This window comes from Berghia stephanieae, chromosome 1 (genome assembly GCF_034508935.2).
Source record: "Berghia stephanieae isolate SIO BIC M18660-M18661 chromosome 1, UCSD_Bste_1.3, whole genome shotgun sequence".
NCBI classification, from domain to species: Eukaryota; Metazoa; Mollusca; class Gastropoda; order Nudibranchia; family Aeolidiidae; genus Berghia; species Berghia stephanieae.
In genome coordinates, this window is record NC_088360.1 from 14,179,611 (window position 1) to 14,199,610 (window position 20,000).

Sequence of the window (20,000 nt, forward strand, 5' to 3'; positions counted from 1 at the left end):
ATGATTGATTTTGTAGCATAACTCTTTAGTTTAGACTTATTCGTTCCTTCATACATGTCCTATGTTATTTGCATTAATTTGTTTAAATCATGAAGATGCACACAACTCGATCGAGTTTACTCACTTCAGTCTATGCATCCCTTTACCTGGACCAGTGACGTAGGTGCTTTCTCTGACGTCCGCGTTAAATCTATTTTTAACTGCTATGGCTAATATTAGATGATTCTGCCATTGATTCGTTTCATTCATTCATTGATCCATTCATTGCTACACGGCTATAGAATACGATACAAAAGAATGATCTGTCCAGTACTGGGATTACCCGCCCAAATCATTACCCGGGTAATACCCGGGTAGTGGTCTAATTACCCGGGTACCCGCGGGTACCCGTGGCAGGAGTGACTTTTTGACCCAAAAAAAATTTTTGTGAAAAAAAAGGGGGGGGGGGGGGGGGGGCCTTTTTTTTTAATTCTTAAATTTTTTTTAATTCATATATTAGTTATTATTATTACAACAAATGAAACGAAACTGTAAGAAACAAGGATAATTAATTACAATGAAACCAAAAAAAAAAAAAAAAAAAAAAGAAAAGAAAAAAGAAAAAAATACCTGAGAGTCCTTTAAAAGATAAGAACTAATATAGTCTTAATCTGTTGATTCCAAAATTTAATCATATGTGTGTTAACAAACAAAACAAAAAAAAAAATCAATGTATCTAATTGAAAAATAAAGGAGGAAAATCTTTTGAAAAAATGTCATGTAAATGTAAATATGTAGATCAAAATTATATTACACCCAATTATCACTCTCAGTTCGGTTTCAGCGGGTACCCGCTACCCGCCCCTTTTACCCGAGTACCCGGTTTAACTTTATTACCCGCGGGTACCCGCGGGTATCCGGGTACCCGCCCAGCACTAGATCTGTCCCATTGTTCCTGAATAAAGAATTCATCATTATACTAGTGTTGGGTTATTTGATCGCTTTTACCCGATCGACGATCGAGTCAGGGACAGCGAGTCAGCGTCCGATCTCAATGCCGGAAGAGCGAGTCAGTAAAACGATCGAGTCACTAAAACGATCAGGCGGGTTGTGAGCTTGAGACGATCATGACACGTGAGACGAGCTTGAGACGATCAGAATCCGAGCGAGCGGAGGGGTAACGAGTGTTTCGAATCATTTCAAATTCAAACGATCACAGTTTGCCATCCGATACCAATCGCCAACGTTTGCACACGATAGTCTGTGGTTCTTCCACAGCCCTCACTCCTTGTCAGATGTTAGTGTGTCTGGGTGGCAGGGAAATTCGTATAGGTGTATCACGCGTGTGTGACAAGTCTTCATTAAACCTACTCAAGTTTGACTATCACACACACACACACACACACACACACACACACACACACACACACTAAGGCTATTTCTATGACACACACGCATCCATCTATCAATGAACACTCCTACAGTAGTGCGGCTATGTGGTCTAGTCATGACGTACCTATAGTACTCTTGTCGGCCATGGGTCTAGTGCATTATAATGGTCTAGTGGTATGACACCCGCGTTCGGATCGGAAAGTCCTGGGTTCGAGCCTCGCGCTCGGTGCATAGTTGAGTCTTTGGACAAGGCTCTTTACTCACATTCTCTCACCGTACTCAGGTGTAAAATGAGTACCTGGCCGTTAACAGCGTTGTCTTTGTCTGAAAAATTGTAATATCGCCCAACAGGCGGCATGTCCCGTCCTACATATTAAATGTTGCTGTTGACCAGGGACCCCTTTACAAAGCGCTTTGATCACATTTAGTGGATATTGTAAAGCTCAATTTTTTAAAGTAAAACATTAGCTTTGAATATGGAATGTTTCAATTTTAGATGCCTGTGTATTCTTTGTTAGTTCCCATCATCATCATCATTATCATCATCAGGGGCAGCGGTACGGTCTTTGGTTGGCACCCGAAAGGTACCGAGTTCGATCACCCGCCGCTGAGTGGTCTTGAGCAAGTCACCTTGCCCTAACTAAATTTGCGGCGCTGCACTGCGGCTGTCGCTTGGGTTATTCCAGTCTTCCCTTAGAATAGACCCGAAAGACGAATCTCCCCTATGGGATGAATAAAGGGAATTAGATATGTTTAATTTATTTATCATCACCATCATATCAGCGGGATCATCATCATCACCACCACCACCACCACCACCCTAATAATAATGAATAAAATAAATATCAACACATTTCAATGTAATAATCAATCTAAAATCAATCAGTGCTCCTAAAAGACCCCTTTGATTTCTTTGTCTAATTCGTTCCATACTTTTGGAGTCCCGACAAAGAAAGATTTTCAGCTAACAATAGTTTATATATGGGAACATTAATCAGTCGTTTATATTGGAATCGGAGTTGTCTAGCAGGTGTATTAGTTCAAAGCGCATTTCCAAGGATTTACCATGCTCAATGAATTTCACAATATTTAATTTAATTTATTCCTCCGGCACGCCATATCGACCATACATCCATTTCGTACAGTAGGTACCGATCGCTGTTTGGAGTCTTTTTGTATTAAAGCTCTTTACAATACCCGCCATTGCTTATAAGATAAGAATACATTCACACCTGAGTCAAGTGCCTTACACACGGACTTAACGTCTGGATCACAATTTTCAACAATCACTGTCACTCATCCGGCCATTGACAAGGCTTGATTTTGTGACAAGAGACACCGTACCACTGAGCGACCGAACAAATAATCACCATCTGCGCCATGGTCATCATCATCATCATCATCATCATTATCATCATCACAGCCGTAACAGCCAGCAATACACAATCATCATCTTCGGGTCCGGTCTATCCGTGTGGGGGGTGGGGGTGGAACCTGCTAAAGTATTTCATTTTTTAAACAGAAACACGATAATCATCATCATCGTCATCCATTGTCGTCGGCATCGTTATCATCGTGTCCGGGCAATCCGTGTGTGTCTGGGTGTGGAACCTGCTAAATATTATTATTATCTACCTACCTAATAAAAACACACTATTCTTGTTCATTTATTTTTCAAATAATGAAATGAAAGGCACGACCTTTTCCCGCACACACAAGAGGCAATGACGACCAGTGACAAATTATGGGAGGTGGGGGCGGCCGACAACTTTTGGCGCGACATAAATATGAAATGTTAAGGTGACAGCGGGATGATGGTGGTGGGAGGGGGGGGGGGGTCTCAACCCTTCACCATCAACAACTGTTTGATGGCGTGTGTGTGTGTGTGTGTGTGTGTGTGTGCGTGTGTGTGTGTGTGTGTGTGTGTGTGTGAGATGTGACGAACGATCATAATCAAGGCTGCCAGACAGCCAGATTTCTTCTTGCCCAAGTAGTCAAATAGACCCCAAATAGCCAAACACCACAAGCATTCTGACTCCCTTGAAAAACTCATTGGTTTTGATTAACAAAACAATCGACTACAGTTGGATAAACTTATCTTTTCATTTTTTTTTAAATAAAAGATTTTTTTTAAAAATGAATAATAATAGAAAAGCGTTTCTTAGTAACCAATTTTGAACTTGGCCATCTGGCAGCTCCCATCATAACCAGCTGCAGTCAAGCCAGCCACAGACATATGAGAGGGAGGGGTATGTGAAGTTTCCTGTGGCAAACGAGATGCTCGTATTTTTTTTTTTTCAAACGAATCACTGCTCGATGACGTCACTGACTCGAAACCCGCCCGAAACCGACTCGATTTTAGAGGACTCGATCGAAAACTCGCTCGATTTGATCGTTTCAAACTCGACCCAGCACTACATTATACTAGTGCTGGGTCGAGTTTGAAACGATCAAATCGAGCGGGTTTTCGATCGAGTCCTCTAAAATCGAGTCGGTTTCGGGCGGGTTTCGAGTCAGTGACGTCATCGAGCAGTGATTCGTTTGAAAAAAAAAAAAAACACGAGTAACTCGTTTGCCACAGGAAACTTCACATACCCCTCCCTCTCTTATGTCTGTGGCTGGCTTGACTGCAGCTGGTTATGATGGGGGCTGCCAGATGGCCAAGTTCAAAATTGGTTACTAAGAAACGCTTTTCTATTATTATTCATTAAAAAAAAAATCTTTTATTTAAAAAAAAAAGAAAAGATAACTTTATCCAACTGTAGTCGATTGTTTTGTTAATCAAAACAAATGAGTTTTTCAAGGGAGTCAGAATGCTTGTGGTGTTTGGCTATTTGGGGTCTATTTGACTACTTGGGCAAGAAGAAATCTGGCTGTCTGGCAGCCTTGATTATGATCGTTCGTCGCATCACACACACATACACACACACACACACACACACACACACACACGCCATCAAACAGTTGTTGATAGTGAAGGGTTGAGACCCCCCCCCCCCCCCCCTCCCACCACCATCATCCCGCTGTCACCTTAACATTTCATATTTATGTCGCGCCAAAAGTTGTCGGCCGCCCCCACCTCCCATAATTTGTCACTGGTCGTCATCGCCTCTTGTGTGTGCGGGAAAGGTCGTGCCTTTCATTTCATTATTTGAAAAATAAATGAACAAGGATGGTGTGTTTTTATTAGGTAGGTAGATAATAATAATATTTAGCAGGTTCCACACCCAGACACCCACGGATTGCCCGGACACGATGATAACGATGCCGACGACAATGGATGACGATGATGATGATGATGATGATGATTCTCGTGTTTCTGTTTAAAAAATGAAATACTTTAGCAGGTTCCACCCCCACCCCCCACACGGATAGACCGGACCCGAAGATGATGATTGTGGTTTTGCTGGCTGTTACGGCTGTGATGAGGATGATGATAATGATGATGATGATGACGATGGCGCAGATGGTGATTATTTGTTCGGTCGCTCAGTGGTACGGTGTCTCTTGTCACAAAATCAAGCCTTGTCAATGGCCGGATGAGTGACAGTGATTGTTAAAAATTGTGATCCAGACGTTAAGTCCGTGTGTCAGGCACTTGACTCAGGTGTGAATGTATTCTTATCTTATAAGCAATGACGGGTATTGTAAAGAGCTTTAATACAAAAAGACTCCAAACAGCGATCGGTACCTACTGTACGAAATGGATGTATGGTCGATATGGCGTGCCGGAGGAAAAATTAAATTAAATATTGTGAAGTTCATTGAGCATGGTAAATCCTTGGAAATGCGCTTTGAACTAATACACCTGCTAGACAACTCCGATTCCAATATAAACGACTGATTAATATTCCCATATATAAACTATAGTTAGCTGAAAATCTTTCTTTGTCGGACTCCAAAAGTATGGAACGAATTAGACAAAGAAATCAAAGGGTCTTTTAGGAGCACTGATTGATTTTAGATTGATTATTACATTGAAATGTGTTGATATTTATTTTATCCATTATTATTAGGGTGGTGGTGGTGGTGGTGGTGGTGATGATGATGATCCCGCTGATATGATGGTGATGATAAATAAATTAAACATAATTCCCTTTATTCATCCCATAGGGGAGATTCGTCTTTCGGGTCTATTCTAAGGGAAGACTGGAATAACCCAAGCGATAGCCGCAGTGCAGCGCCGCAAATTTAGTTAGGGCAAGGTGACTTGCTCAAGACCACTCAGCGGCGGGTGATCGAACTCGGTACCTTTCGGTGCCAACCAAAGACCGTACCGCTGCCCCTGATGATGATGATGATGATGATGATGATGATGATGATGATGATGATGATGATGATGATGATGATGATGATGGGAACTAACAAAGAATACACAGGCATCTAAAATTGAAACATTCCATATTCAAAGCTAATGTTTTACTTTAAAAAATTGAGCTTTACAATATCCACTAAATGTGATCAAAGCGCTTTGTAAAGGGGTCCCCGGTCAACAGCAACATTTAATATGAAGGACGGGACATGCCGCCTGTTAGGCGATATTACAATTTTTCAGACAAAGACAACGCTGTTAACGGCCAGGTACTCATTTTACACCTGAGTACGGTGAGAGAATGTGAGTAAAGAGCCTTGTCCAAAGACTCAACTATGCACCGAGCGCGAGGCTTGAACCCAGGACTTTCCGATCCCAAAGCGGGTGTCATACCACTAGACCATTATAATGCACGAGACCCATGGTCGACTAGAGTACTACCTATAGTTACGTCATGACTAGACCACATAGCCGCACAACTGTAGGAGTGTTCATTGATAGAGGGATGCGTGTGTGTCATAGAAATAGCCTTAGTGTGTGTGTGTGTGTGTGTGTGTATGTGTGTGTGTGTGTGTGTGTGATAGTCAAACTTTAGTAGGTTTAATGAAGTCTTGTCACACACGCGTGATACACCTATACGAATTTCCCTGCCACTGCCACCCAGACACACTAACATCTGACAAGGAGTGAGGGCTGTGGAAGAACCACAGACTACCGTGTGCAAACATTGGCGATTGGTATCGGATGGCAAACTGTGATCGTTTGAATTTGAAATGATTCGAAACACTCGTTACCCCTCCGCTCGCTCGAATCCTGATCGTCTCAAGCTCGTCTCACGTGTCAAGATCGTCTCAAGCTCACAACCCGCCTGATCGTTTTACGATCGAGTGATCGTTTTACTAACTCGCTCTTCCGGCATTGAGATCGAGCACTGACTCGTGGCTTGGCGCTCGGTCGTCGATCGAGTAAAAGCGATCAAATAATCCAACACTACGATCGCTCCACTACCCTGGAGTGGATGGGCTAGGACTCGGGTAGACTATGGTGTCTCCGGACTTGACTGTGGTGTGTGCTCTTCGCTCATGAAATCAACTCCCTACTTCTACTTCTGACACATGAAGTCATGCTACTATCACTAACAGTAGTACTAAACTGTCACTTCTTTGTCTCGATCTATCTTCCTCACTTGAGCACCACCGCCGCAGTTACAGTCTGGAACTCTTAAGTCGACCCCGGGACCGAATCCATCCACTCCCACGGCCTCTACACTCTGCCAATACTAATACCACTACTACCACTCGCCGGCATCAACTACCCGGTTGTCTCCATCAGTATCACACTCGCCGGCATCAACTACCCGGTTGTCTCCATCAGTATCACACTCGCCGGCATCAACTACCCGGTTGTCTGACTCTATTACACTGGTATCAAACTTATTATAAGGTACTTATGGTGGTATTTTATAATGGGTTTTTTCTTCTTCCTCTTATTCGTATGTTTGATTATTTTTACATGTAGCGTAATACCTGCTATGCGTTACTGGTAACGCTGTTAACGACTAGGTACTCGTTTTACACTGAGAAAATGCGAATAGAGCCTTTTAAATATCTAGCTGTGGAGATTGATTTTCTGGAGCCCGACGTTAAAGCGTAGAGTTAGAATGGTCTCATTAGCCTTTGATTTCAGTAATCATTTTCCCGTTCATGACTATATTATAATAATTAGGGAAATGCGAAGGCAGAACAAAACTAGATATACATCACACGAGTCTTACGTCGAGAAGTAGCTATCATTGAGATAACTGTAGGTCAGTGGTCTAACTGTCGATCCTAACCACCCATATCACAATATTATTGTTGCCGAACTCTTGGGGACATCATTATAATAGTGAAGATTAGAACCAAGTAAGATAAAACCACGTAAGAAGGAAAATGCCACCTGTTTGCAAATGTCCCCCATAACGATATTATAATATTCGCGAAGGAAAGAGCGAGCCTCTCATCACTCGAGAACTTTCACAAATATGTTTATGGCTTACAATAATTCATAGTTGTCGAGTTGAGATCAAGGAGTTCTAGATGTTCACCTAGGTTGAGATGCATGTGACAGTAAATTTTTCAGACATGTTACTCAACATTTTGGTTTTGTCAAAGTAATAGGACGTCCCCCACTCCCTCCACCTCCCCCCACCAATTTATCGGGGTCAGTTTACTTCTTCGACGTGACTCTTCAGATTGATTTGCGGCTTTGTGTAGCCGACAAATGTAAATAATTGAAAGTTTGCGGTTCAATTGACCAGTTGGATTTCGGCTAATCAAAACATGGGACTCGTCACACAACTTCAAACCCATTCGGACAAACATAGCTGCTGTTTACTAACAATGAATGGAAAGAAGTTGATGTCACATTGTTCTTTGTTATTGATTTTTGATCGCCAATGGAGTGGTTAGTTATCACAAGATTATCTCAGCCAGACCATAAACATTTATATTATGTTGGTTCAACTGATCTGGCGGGTGGGATTTGTAGAATTTTACGCTACTTGTTTTGTGTACTATTTTTTGTTGCTGATAGCACGTTCTAGTCCATTTATGGTACAACGGTAAAAAAAAAAACAAATTATAAAATAAGAAAAGACTAGATGAATATTTTTTTTTTAACCTACAAAGGAAATTTTACACTGTGCATCACTGTTCCAGCCAACAATAGTACGTAAGGACTGGTAAATTGGTAAAAATCATAATTGCAACATGTACTTCTCTCAGCTTAATCCGCATTTTGCAGGGTTGCCATAGTGAATGCCACATCTCCATGCATCTCGGATCATAGAATCATCCTGCTCCAGGCCCAGTTCTTTCATATCGTCTTATATCCCATCCAATCTAGTCTTTTGGCGTCCATTTTTCCTCTTTCCCGCTAATTGTATATCCAATACATTCATTCCCACGTACTCCCTCTCTCGTCCCATAACATGTCCGAACCATTTCAATCTATCTTCTCTCATCTTTATTGATACATTCTTCACTTCAGTCAACCTTCAAATTCGTTCATTTCGCACTCTATCTTTTATTGTCCAGCCTTGTGACCATCTCAACATCCTCATTTCTGCCACCTCAACTTCTTTATCTTGTTTCTTTGTTATAGCTACTGTCTCTAGTCTATAGATAGAACGAAGATGACGTCACAAAGGCCTTTGTTATTGTTTTTGCCATCCGCGTTTGTGAGTTGTTCTCACTAAACTGTATTAACCAAACTATAAAAGTTCATGGTTACACAGAGTTTTGTGTGTTGGTCCGTTATACTTCCGGATGGCAATGTTGTGAACTCCTTGGCCAAGCGCATTCTATCTATACAACATTGCTGGTCTTACTTTTCCCTTCAGCTTTGCGGAAATTCGTTTATCACACATAACTCCAGTTACCTTCCTCCAATTATTTCAGCCTACCTGTATCCTGTTCTTAGCCTCCATCTCATTGCCCCCATCTCCTTTTACCGTTGTTCCTAAGTATTTGAATTGGTTTATCTATAGCACATCCTCTTCTCCTGTCTTTATTGGTAGCCCTGCTCTCTGTTGTCCGATGCACAAATACTCTGTCTTCGATCTGCTTACCCTTAATCCCCTCCTTTCCAATACCCCTCTATAGCCCTCCAGCTCCTTTTCCGCCCCAGCTTTTGTATCATTCAAAAGTACTACGTCATCCGCATACATCATGATCCATGGTGCCTCATGCCGAATGGTTTATGTGAGAACATCCATTATTGCTGCAAACAGCAGTGGGCTGAGGGCAGAACCCTGGTGTAATCCAACTCTTACATTAAATGGCTCAGTTAAGCCAACAGCTGTCCTTACTTCTGACTTGTTTCCTTCGTACATATCTAGGATAACTTTGATACATTTTCCTGTTACCCCCTTTGCACGTAGGCAGTACTATATTTCTTCTCTTGGTATCCTATCATTTGCTTTTTCCAAGTCAATGAAAACAAACACAGTGTGATTCTCTTGGCTTTTCTCCGCACTTCTCTGCGGCCACATTTAGAGCAAATATTATAGCATCCGTTGTACTTTTACCAGCAACAAATCCAAACTGCTCGTAATTTATGTCTACATCTTTTCTAATCTTCTTATCGATTACTCTTTCCCATATCTTCATTGTGTGGTTAATCAACTTAATGGCCCTATAGTTGCCATATTCATGAACATTTCTCTTCTTTTTGTATACGGTGACTTCTTGTCCATTCTTCTGGCATTTTTTTAATTCTGTAAGATGTCGTTGAATAACCGCACCAGAAATTTAACCCTTCATCTCCAAGTGATTTCCAGACTTCTGTTGGTCTCTCGTCTGGCCCAACTGCTTTCCCCTTTTTCATCTTGCGCACCTCGTTCTTGCTTATCTCATCTACTATCTTCTCTTTAGATTGTATAACTGCACTTCTCCTCTCCCTGTCATTCTCTTGTGAAAGTCTACCAGTCTTCAAACGTTATTTAAAAACCGATCTTTTTCATTCTGCTTATCGTGATTCTATGTGAATTTCGAACAAGATGTGTGTGACTGTTGTAGTGATTTTATAGCCGAATGAATGAACATGTGAGATACTTTATAAAAACTATTGTAAAGCACCTCTGAGCACTATTTGTGGATATTGGCGCTATATCAAATAACAATAATATAAATAATAATAATAAAAATAATAATAATAAAAATAATAATAATAATAATAATAATAATAATAATAATAATAATAATAATAATAATAATAATAATAATAATAATAATAATAATAATACTAATAATAATAATATGATGATGATGATGATGATGATGATGATAATAATAATAATAATAATATTAATAATAATAATAATAATGATGATAATAATAATAATAATAATAATAATAATAATAATATAATAATAATAATATAATAATAATAATAATAATAATAATAATAATAATGTGGGGTAGTTGCACACATATGTAATGGCTTATGATCGCAAAGTGGTGTTTTTCATAGATGGTAGTATTATCCTTTGCGTTGTGTTGTAGATGTTAATAATGACGAAAGAGTTCAAGGGCCGGTGATGATAATTGAATGCACAACATCAAAACATTCAAATAAAAGTCCAGATTCCAAGTTTCATTTCTTACAGTTTATTTGTTGTGATAAATTCCAAATTCAAATCAAATAGCATGGTCATAATTCAATCAGTTTCATAAATTCCAAATCCATAGAATCAATCCAAATGTAAAGTCAATTTTGCCTAAGTGACCATTTTCAATATACGTGGAATATTTCTAAGTCCGTAAAAGCAAATAAATGATGGTGAGCACAAAAGGTTTTAAAGTGTGCAGCTCATGGTCAAGTTGAATCCCACCGTTTTCCTCGAAACATCCTCTTTTATCCCTATCAAAAATTTACCCACAGTTCCATTGTTTCCACGCCCCCTTGCAGTTTTGACAGTTCCCTGTCAGTCTATAATCCAACCCCTAAGAGTAAGACCAAATCATAATCAAACCTGAAACGTCAATTCCTACATATTGGTGTTAAACCCCGCCTTTTATGATATAATATTATTATTATAAAAGTTAGTTCAGTACGCCCAAATAATCTGTACGCCCAAATAATAAATTCCAACTATAATTTGATGCTATTATCCCAATAACCAAGTAACACCGATCAAAGAAAGTAATTTTCTAGTACTCAATATAATGACCAATCCTTTAACTTTGGAACGTAAAACTGTCCTAGACTACTCAATATAATGACCAAGTTTAACTGATATACAAGCACTGTGAACTCATTAAACCCACTTGCTATAAGCTAACTCTCTTACATACGCCCCTTTCTTAGAATTTAAATTGACTTTAAAACAATTTCAATTTTAAAAAATTACAGTGAGAGATTAAATATATATGTAATGTCCAACTAAAATGTAATAAATAAATGTTAAAATGATAATACTTATACCAGTTAAATTTTTAAAAACTTTAAACTTTAAATTCAAAAACACCAAAGTTGATAACAACATTCATATATATCAATTATAGGTTTTATAGTATTACAACATTGATAAATTCACAAACATCAAATTTGATTACAACATCTAAATAGATATATATATCGATTATAGATTTTTTTTCTTTCAAATTACAACATCAACAGTAAGGTATCTATCATTTAAAAGTGATTAAAATTTAAATTTACCAACACGAAAGTTGATTAAACATTTATATATTTATCGATTATACTTTTTAAGGCATTACAACATCGACAGTAAGATATCAAGTAATTGAAAGTTCAAAGAAAAAATATCTTTTCACCTTAAATTCCATCTTCATAGCAATAAAAGGGTTTAATTCTCGTCATATCCCATCACACATAAATAGTATTGCGTGAAAAAGGATGGTTCAAATTCCATTTGTGATATACTCACGTTGTCTTATTCAATCTCAAATTCAACTCTTTACGACATGGGTGATAATCTCAGCTTCCATGTATGTCTACTCATTTACTGACATATCAAAACCAGTACCTTGTATATTCCCTTATATTGTATGATTCCATTTAAACAACATTATTACATTAATTCCTACTTATAATATGTGGTACAAATAATGTATTATAGACATCTAGATCCATATACGAAGGATTACATTTCAATTAGTAATAAAAAATATTTAAAAATAAATCATAATAATAGCATTATCATCATTTTAAAATTCAAGTTGAAGTTATTATCATTCATTGTTCATTGTTGATGTTTCAATTTTTTAAGCTTTTTAAGTCATCAGGGTGTAGTTTACAACTACATTGATATCAAATTGTTCTTTGTGGTCATCCATCAGAGGTCACATTTCTCAGTAATCCGTTCGTTTTGAGAATGGTCATCCTGTAAAAATTGTCAGTAATTGTTAATTAAGTCATTGTCTCCATTTAGAATGAGTTTTCATATAATGAAAAAAATATATCAACTATAAGAGTTGAGGTGTTTGTATCTAGTCTACGTGTTGCATTGTTGTGTGTGTTGTGGTCACAGCATAGCCCAAGTGTCATAAATTCACTGTATTTATTGTTAATTAATTAAAAACTTTTTCCTCTGTAAATGTCTTCGAATTATCACCATAATGTCTTCACATTCAAATATTTAGTGTTTAATAAATAATCAGACATTAGTCTGTCCGACTTGTTCACATCACATATTTAGTGTTTAGTAAATAATCAGTCATTAGTCTGTCCGAATTATTCATATTTAGTACAGTGTAAATAACTAAATAAGTAAAATCTAACACAGTATGTGATTGTGGGCTGTTACTAAAGTGACCAACTTTTGCAATTAGTGTGTTGTATTTGTTCGAGTCTTTTGAATTGGGACGAAAAAAGACTCTACAGGTAGCAAACGTATGCTTAACCTGTTGGGTTGTTTCTTGGTCTTGTGACGTCGCTGTAATCCATTCATCTCCGGCATCTGGGTCGATTCTCCTCGTAGATATTTGTGGTTGTCTTGTGTAAACGTTGAATCTCATTGTAGATGAAATTGTAAAAATTCAAGATTAACTGTGTGCGAGATCTTGAATTTAAATGAAGTTTGACTTATCCAGCAAGTCAAAAGAAAGTTGTGAACTCAGCCATGTGTTGACAAAGAGTTCGTGTGTAGTAGTCGACAGAGGTCGTGTGTTGTAATTGTCTGTGTTTGTTGATCGAGTTTTGATGAGGTGGCATGTGAGTACACACCAGGTAGATGATGTAATCTGTAGAGTACCGGTGGGTGACGTGAGTCCAAACACCAGGTAGATGATGTAACAATAACGTAGTCTAGTAGTGTATGTAGTAGGGTCGAATAAGGTCAACAATATTTTCGTTATTTGAACGCAGGTTGTTGAATATCATACGATAATGAATCCAAGGAAATCGCTCATGTGGCGTTTTGCGATACTTTTTCCTGCATTGTCTTATATACACATATAGCCTTTATCTTTTACAATGATACTAAGACAGGCGTTATTATAATATTCAATGTTTATAAGTTGTAGATATGGGTGCTGCACACTTGTATATTGACATAAGTTTAAATTTGAATACGCTCACCACTGCATATGAAGGAAGTAGTATTGTTCACAATTGGACATCGTTTTTGTAAAAACAATCGTATCTTGAACGTTTATGTAATTATTGACATCGTACATCGTTGGGTATTGTTGTCGTAGAAGTAAATACAAGCAATCCAATTGTTCAATAAAGAATGTAAATATAAAAAGGTTCATGGAAGAAATCTGTGTTGATACAGATATTATTTTATGAATTCTGTCAAGTTTGTATAAGTTGAAAGGTACGATGTAATTGAGGTTGCTGTGTAGTTTGTAGTCTGTAGATTGTGTTGATTCTGGACGTATCAATGACGTAGTGTTTTGTCGAGATGCTTACTCCATTTCAAGGTATTCGTGGATAGACCAAAGGGATTAGGACATTTTCCGACCTATGTTGTGGTTGTGTTTGAGTTGCCTCTGTCGTTGTCATCAGCGTTCCCGTTATGACTGATGGTTGCAAGTGTCCTCTTTCGTGATGACTGTATCATGTTTAAGTGCAAACACTACTTCTGCCTTTGATTAACTCGAATTATTCACCTTAGAAAATCCCTAATTTAATGAAATATGATTTTGTTTATTTTATCATTATTATTGGTGTTATCGTAGCACTTCCTACCATTTCAATTTATTGCTGAATGATTACACACTTAAGATTTGACAATTGAACATAACTTCTTCTTCAACTCAGTTACAAATTTTATGATATAAATGTTAAATTCAAACCACGCAGTAAATATTGATTACAATTACAACAGCGAATCTATAGGAGAAAAATATGATAATCAAAATATTTGCAGAAACGATATACACTCTGGTCAATAAAAATTCAATGTTTCGCGCCTTTGCCCTCGGCTTATAAAAATATTCATATAACTCATTGCGACGTTATCTCGCGCCTCTTAATATAGCATTGATAATTGTGTGCGCTTTAACCACGCGCATCGTATTTATAAAAATTCTCCGCCTTCTGCATCATTTCATAATGTTAAACCAAGCGCTTTAATCAAACGCAAAATAAAATATTCCCGAACGCCTCATTCCTGCGTCTCGTAATTTAAACCGTGTGCACTTTAATTACCGCGTCTTACATCACTGCGCTTATTTACCCAATATGCATATACAGCATTTTACCATATGGGTTACTTATAATTCGCTGATTCTTAACAAGTTAACCACTTGTGTCACAAATATCATCAGCTCACATGACATGGTAATGCATTTTCAATATTTTGTTATTCTTCCGTAATAACATTTTAACTCCCATTACAAGACATCAGTCTTTCATAATAATTAATACTCCGTCATTTTATTTGTTCTCCGACTTTAAACCAAAAGTCCGTTGTTCCGTTATTATGAGAATATGTCTCCTTTTAAAAATCACGACGAAACGCGTTTCAAAACAAAACTGAACAAAACAACGATTGACTCATATTCCGCATAAATGATTTCAACTTAATTTCCAGTGATAAAATCCAAATGTCTTATGTAATCTATTATAACGCCATGTCTCATTACACAACAACTGTTGTCGATTACTTGGCTGCGTTAACCACACATTCATTACCAAGAAAACAAACAGATATAAAACTGTGCTCTTTGTCATGAACCCATGAATCTCAAAGAGTCAATATCAACCTACCAATTCATCCCTATTGACGGGAGAAAAATATAATCAATGATGTTGTAATATAACAATAAATACCATAAGACATTTTTCAATTATCAAAACTTATAATTTACGTGTTGTTATTACCATCATCTTCTTGAGTCATTTTGACAGAAAATAAAAACATAACAAAATTAAAGAATGACCAACTGTCTATGTAATTCCAACAGTAACAGACAAAAATTGAAATAAAAATCGACACATCTTTGTTACTGATATTAACAAAGCATTGCCATTAACGGTACCAAATAATATTCGAAGATCTATTCCGAAACGCTTGATTGTAAGTAAACGCATTTTCATTTATTAATAAAATTAATAAAACGCACTAAAATATTCATTTAAATTCTGCAATTTTTATTTTCATCTCTCCCTCTCTTCTTTTTAATTAAATAAAATACGTGTAGCATCAATGCATTATTATTATTATTATTATTATTATTATTATTATTATTATTATTATTATTATTATTATTATTATTATTATTATTATTATTATTATTATTATTATTATTATTATTATTATTATTATTATTATTTTGCCGTTCTATAATATATTGTTTTCACTTTTTGAATATAATATATTGCCCTATATATCTATATTTTTTTTAAATTTCCTTTTCTATCTGTGACTCTTAATTTAAATATTATTTAGTATATTTATCTATTTTTTTAAATATCGTCTTTTGTCAGAATTTTAGGAATCATCTATAATTTCAAATTTTTTTTTTCATATTTCAATACAAAATAATTCCACTACTTCACCGTCAAAATTGATATTCATTTTCTTTCCCAAATAAAACTATTTCCCTATCTGTTCACAATTTTCACTTCAAAATTCGAGTCTCACAAAAACTTCAATATATATTAACACTGCAACAATATACATTTCTTGTGTATCCATGGTTCGGAATGATAACATCTTTACATCATGGTATCAGGGCTCCAAATAAAGATATATAAGAATCCTGAGTCACGACACCAAATTAGATACATAATGTGGGGTAGTTGCACACATATGTAATGGCTTATGATCGCAAAGTGGTGTTTTTCATAGATGGTAGTATTATCCTTTGCGTTGTGTTGTAGATGTTAATAATGACGAAAGAGTTCAAGGGCCGGTGATGATAATTGAATGCACAACATCAAAACATTCAAATAAAAGTCCAGATTCCAAGTTTCATTTCTTACAGTTTATTTGTTGTGATAAATTCCAAATTCAAATCAAATAGCATGGTCATAATTCAATCAGTTTCATAAATTCCAAATCCATAGAATCAATCCAAATGTAAAGTCAATTTTGCCTAAGTGACCATTTTCAATATACGTGGAATATTTCTAAGTCCGTAAAAGCAAATAAATGATGGTGAGCACAAAAGGTTTTAAAGTGTGCAGCTCATGGTCAAGTTGAATCCCACCGTTTTCCTCGAAACATCCTCTTTTATCCCTATCAAAAATTTACCCACAGTTCCATTGTTTCCACGCCCCCTTGCAGTTTTGACAGTTCCCTGTCAGTCTATAATCCAACCCCTAAGAGTAAGACCAAATCATAATCAAACCTGAAACGTCAATTCCTACATATTGGTGTTAAACCCGCCTTTTATGATATAATATTATTATTATAAAAGTTAGTTCAGTACGCCCAAATAATCTGTACGCCCAAATAATAAATTCCAACTATAATTTGATGCTATTATCCCCAATAACCAAGTAACACCGATCAAAGAAAGTAATTTTCTAGTACTCAATATAATGACCAATCCTTTAACTTTGGAACGTAAAACTGTCCTAGACTACTCAATATAATGACCAAGTTTAACTGATATACAAGCACTGTGAACTCATTAAACCCACTTGCTATAAGCTAACTCTCTTACAATAATAATAATAATAGTAATAATAATAATAATAATAATAATAATAATAATAATAATAATAATAATAATAATAATAATAGTAATAATAATTCTCTTCTTCGTGAGGTGTACGTAGTATGTTTTCCACCGAGCTCGAATAACTCCATCTTTGCCCAATACTCTTTCATTCGCATCTTTGATCATCTTAATGTTGTATATCTCTCTTATTCTTGTCCCTCAGTTTCGCTCTTCATTCCACCACCATGTTTCTTTTCCAACTTTTCCTCTTCCCGAGATCACCTCCAGACTGCTTTAGCCACTTCACGGATTGTATGAGCGGATATTTTCCATTCCTTTTGGGAATCAATTCCTAGTCTTCCTCCCACCGTTGTAGCAAATATTTCTCTTTGCTCTTCCTCTTTTAGCTTCCATCATCGTGTTCTTCCCTCACTTCGTTTCTCTTTTATCATCCTCTTTCCAAATGCCACTTTCGCACACCGCTTGAATACTTCACTCTGTACTCATCTTTCTTTCTATAAATATGTATCTAGTATTGCCAGATCCATCCTCGTCGCAAATCTTACAATATCTTCGCCCTCATGATTCATGCTGCCACATCCATGGCCCGTTTTCATGAACAAGGACTAGATTTAGTAATTTACTAGTCTAGTAAATGACTAGCTAGTCTTAAGCCCAAGCGAAGCAAGTGTCTAAAAAAATCGGATTTCATGAATGCTTTCTAGTCTTGGACTAGCTAGTCACTTGCCTAGAAGTGGGCGTTGTAAAGATGGTGACTAGTTCGACTATTTTGTGCGGGTAACATCTCCTCTATACTACACGAAGGCAGGTTAAGATACATCAACTTTCATACTTACAACGCAAAAGATTTTCAAAGAGGAAATTGCAACACACGTTATATTAACTGTCCACTGTCCACTGTTATACACTGCAATGATTTCCATCGGCCACTGTCAATTCTATATCTAGAACAATGGCAGTTTCCTTGAGACCACGAAAACCGAGATTGAAGCTAAAGTGTGTTCTGATTAATCACATTCTTTCAGTCAATTGCAATGTCAACAGAATAACTTTTGTTTCCACTATACTTTCTAATCATTTTGTTGTTTTTCTTTGACGCAAACCCTTTTATTTCGGAGTCTCTCGTTCACTCTCAACTCCGAGCGATAGATTCAGTTTTTTAAATAGTTTTTACTCACAAAAATGTGTACTTTCGACGATCTGCACTTATCTTATAGTTTTTTAAAGCCAGTGTCAATGGCAACAGGACACTTTTTGCCTCTGTCATTCGTAACCAACGTATTTTCTTTCCGAATTGAAGCGCATTCAATCTAAAAATAGCTGCTATCATGTTGACGCTTTGACGTTTCCTAGTAACTAGTCTCAGACTAAATCATGAAGTCTTGCTTCGGCAAATGACCAAAACTTGGCCAAACTTAGTCCGAAGGTGCCGTGATTTTAGTCCCGGACTTGCTTAGTCAGCTCACACGAAATCAGATTTTCTCAAGTCATTGACTAAAGTCAGAGTTAGTCAGAGACTATGCGCTCCGCGTTCATGAAAAGGGCCCCATATCTTACCAACCATCTCTCCTCTCTGATATTGCTTTCTCCAACGTGCCCATTCAAGTCCGCACCGATGAAAACGCTTTCTAATTTTCGGATATTTCCATTTGTTCATCAATCTCCTTCCAAAATTCATCCTTCTTGTCTTGCCCACAGCCTGTCTAGGGATGTGAATGCACTCACGACAACGATTTGCTCCATGTTGACCACAATCTTGATCCACATAAGCCTGTCGGATACCTTTGGACTTTAACATTTTGTGTAAGTTCTTTATCCAGGATTATACCAATTTCAGTTATTGTAGCCTCATTTCCTTTATAAAACATTTTAAATCCTCCACCAATCTCCCTTGCTGTTTCACCTTTCCACTTTGTTTCTTGCACACACAAAATGTTAAACTTTCTTCTTTCCATAGCATCAGCGATTTCCCTTGATCTGCCTGTCATACTTCCAACATTCAAACTTCCAAACCTGATCTCCACTCCCATCCGTTTCCTCGTCCATCTTTTACGCCCTTCCTCCTTTTGTGGGTGACCACTAGTCACTGAATTTCCACTGCCACTCTGCTGGCCAAGTTGACAGAGGCGGTCGTTTTTTTTTATCCCGGGTATGATATTTCTGGTTTCTCCATTCAGTAGTTGTAGCTTAAGTTTTACTGCCAGGATGCCCTTCCTGAACAAACACTCCCCATTTATCCAGGTTTGTGACCGGCCTCACAAGGTACCGGGTGTGTAAGAGCTCGATGGTTGTTCTGTTGCACCCACAGAGTTGGTTGCACCCCATAAAGGGCTGGGTTCATAATGCTAATACTCCTTATTAATATTTATTATTGGTTTGTACATAATGCTAATACGTACAAAAACAATAATAAATGTTAACTAGGAGTAAACTTGATATTAATGATGATCAGGAGAGTGGGCACTAATTATCACAATGATAGTATTAGAATAATAATAATAATAATAATAATAAAAATAATAATAATAATAATAATAATAATAATAATAATAATAATAATAATAATAATAATGATAATAATAATAATAATAATAATAATAATAATAATAATAATAATAATAATATAATAATCATAATAATAATCATAATCATAATCATAATCATAATCATTA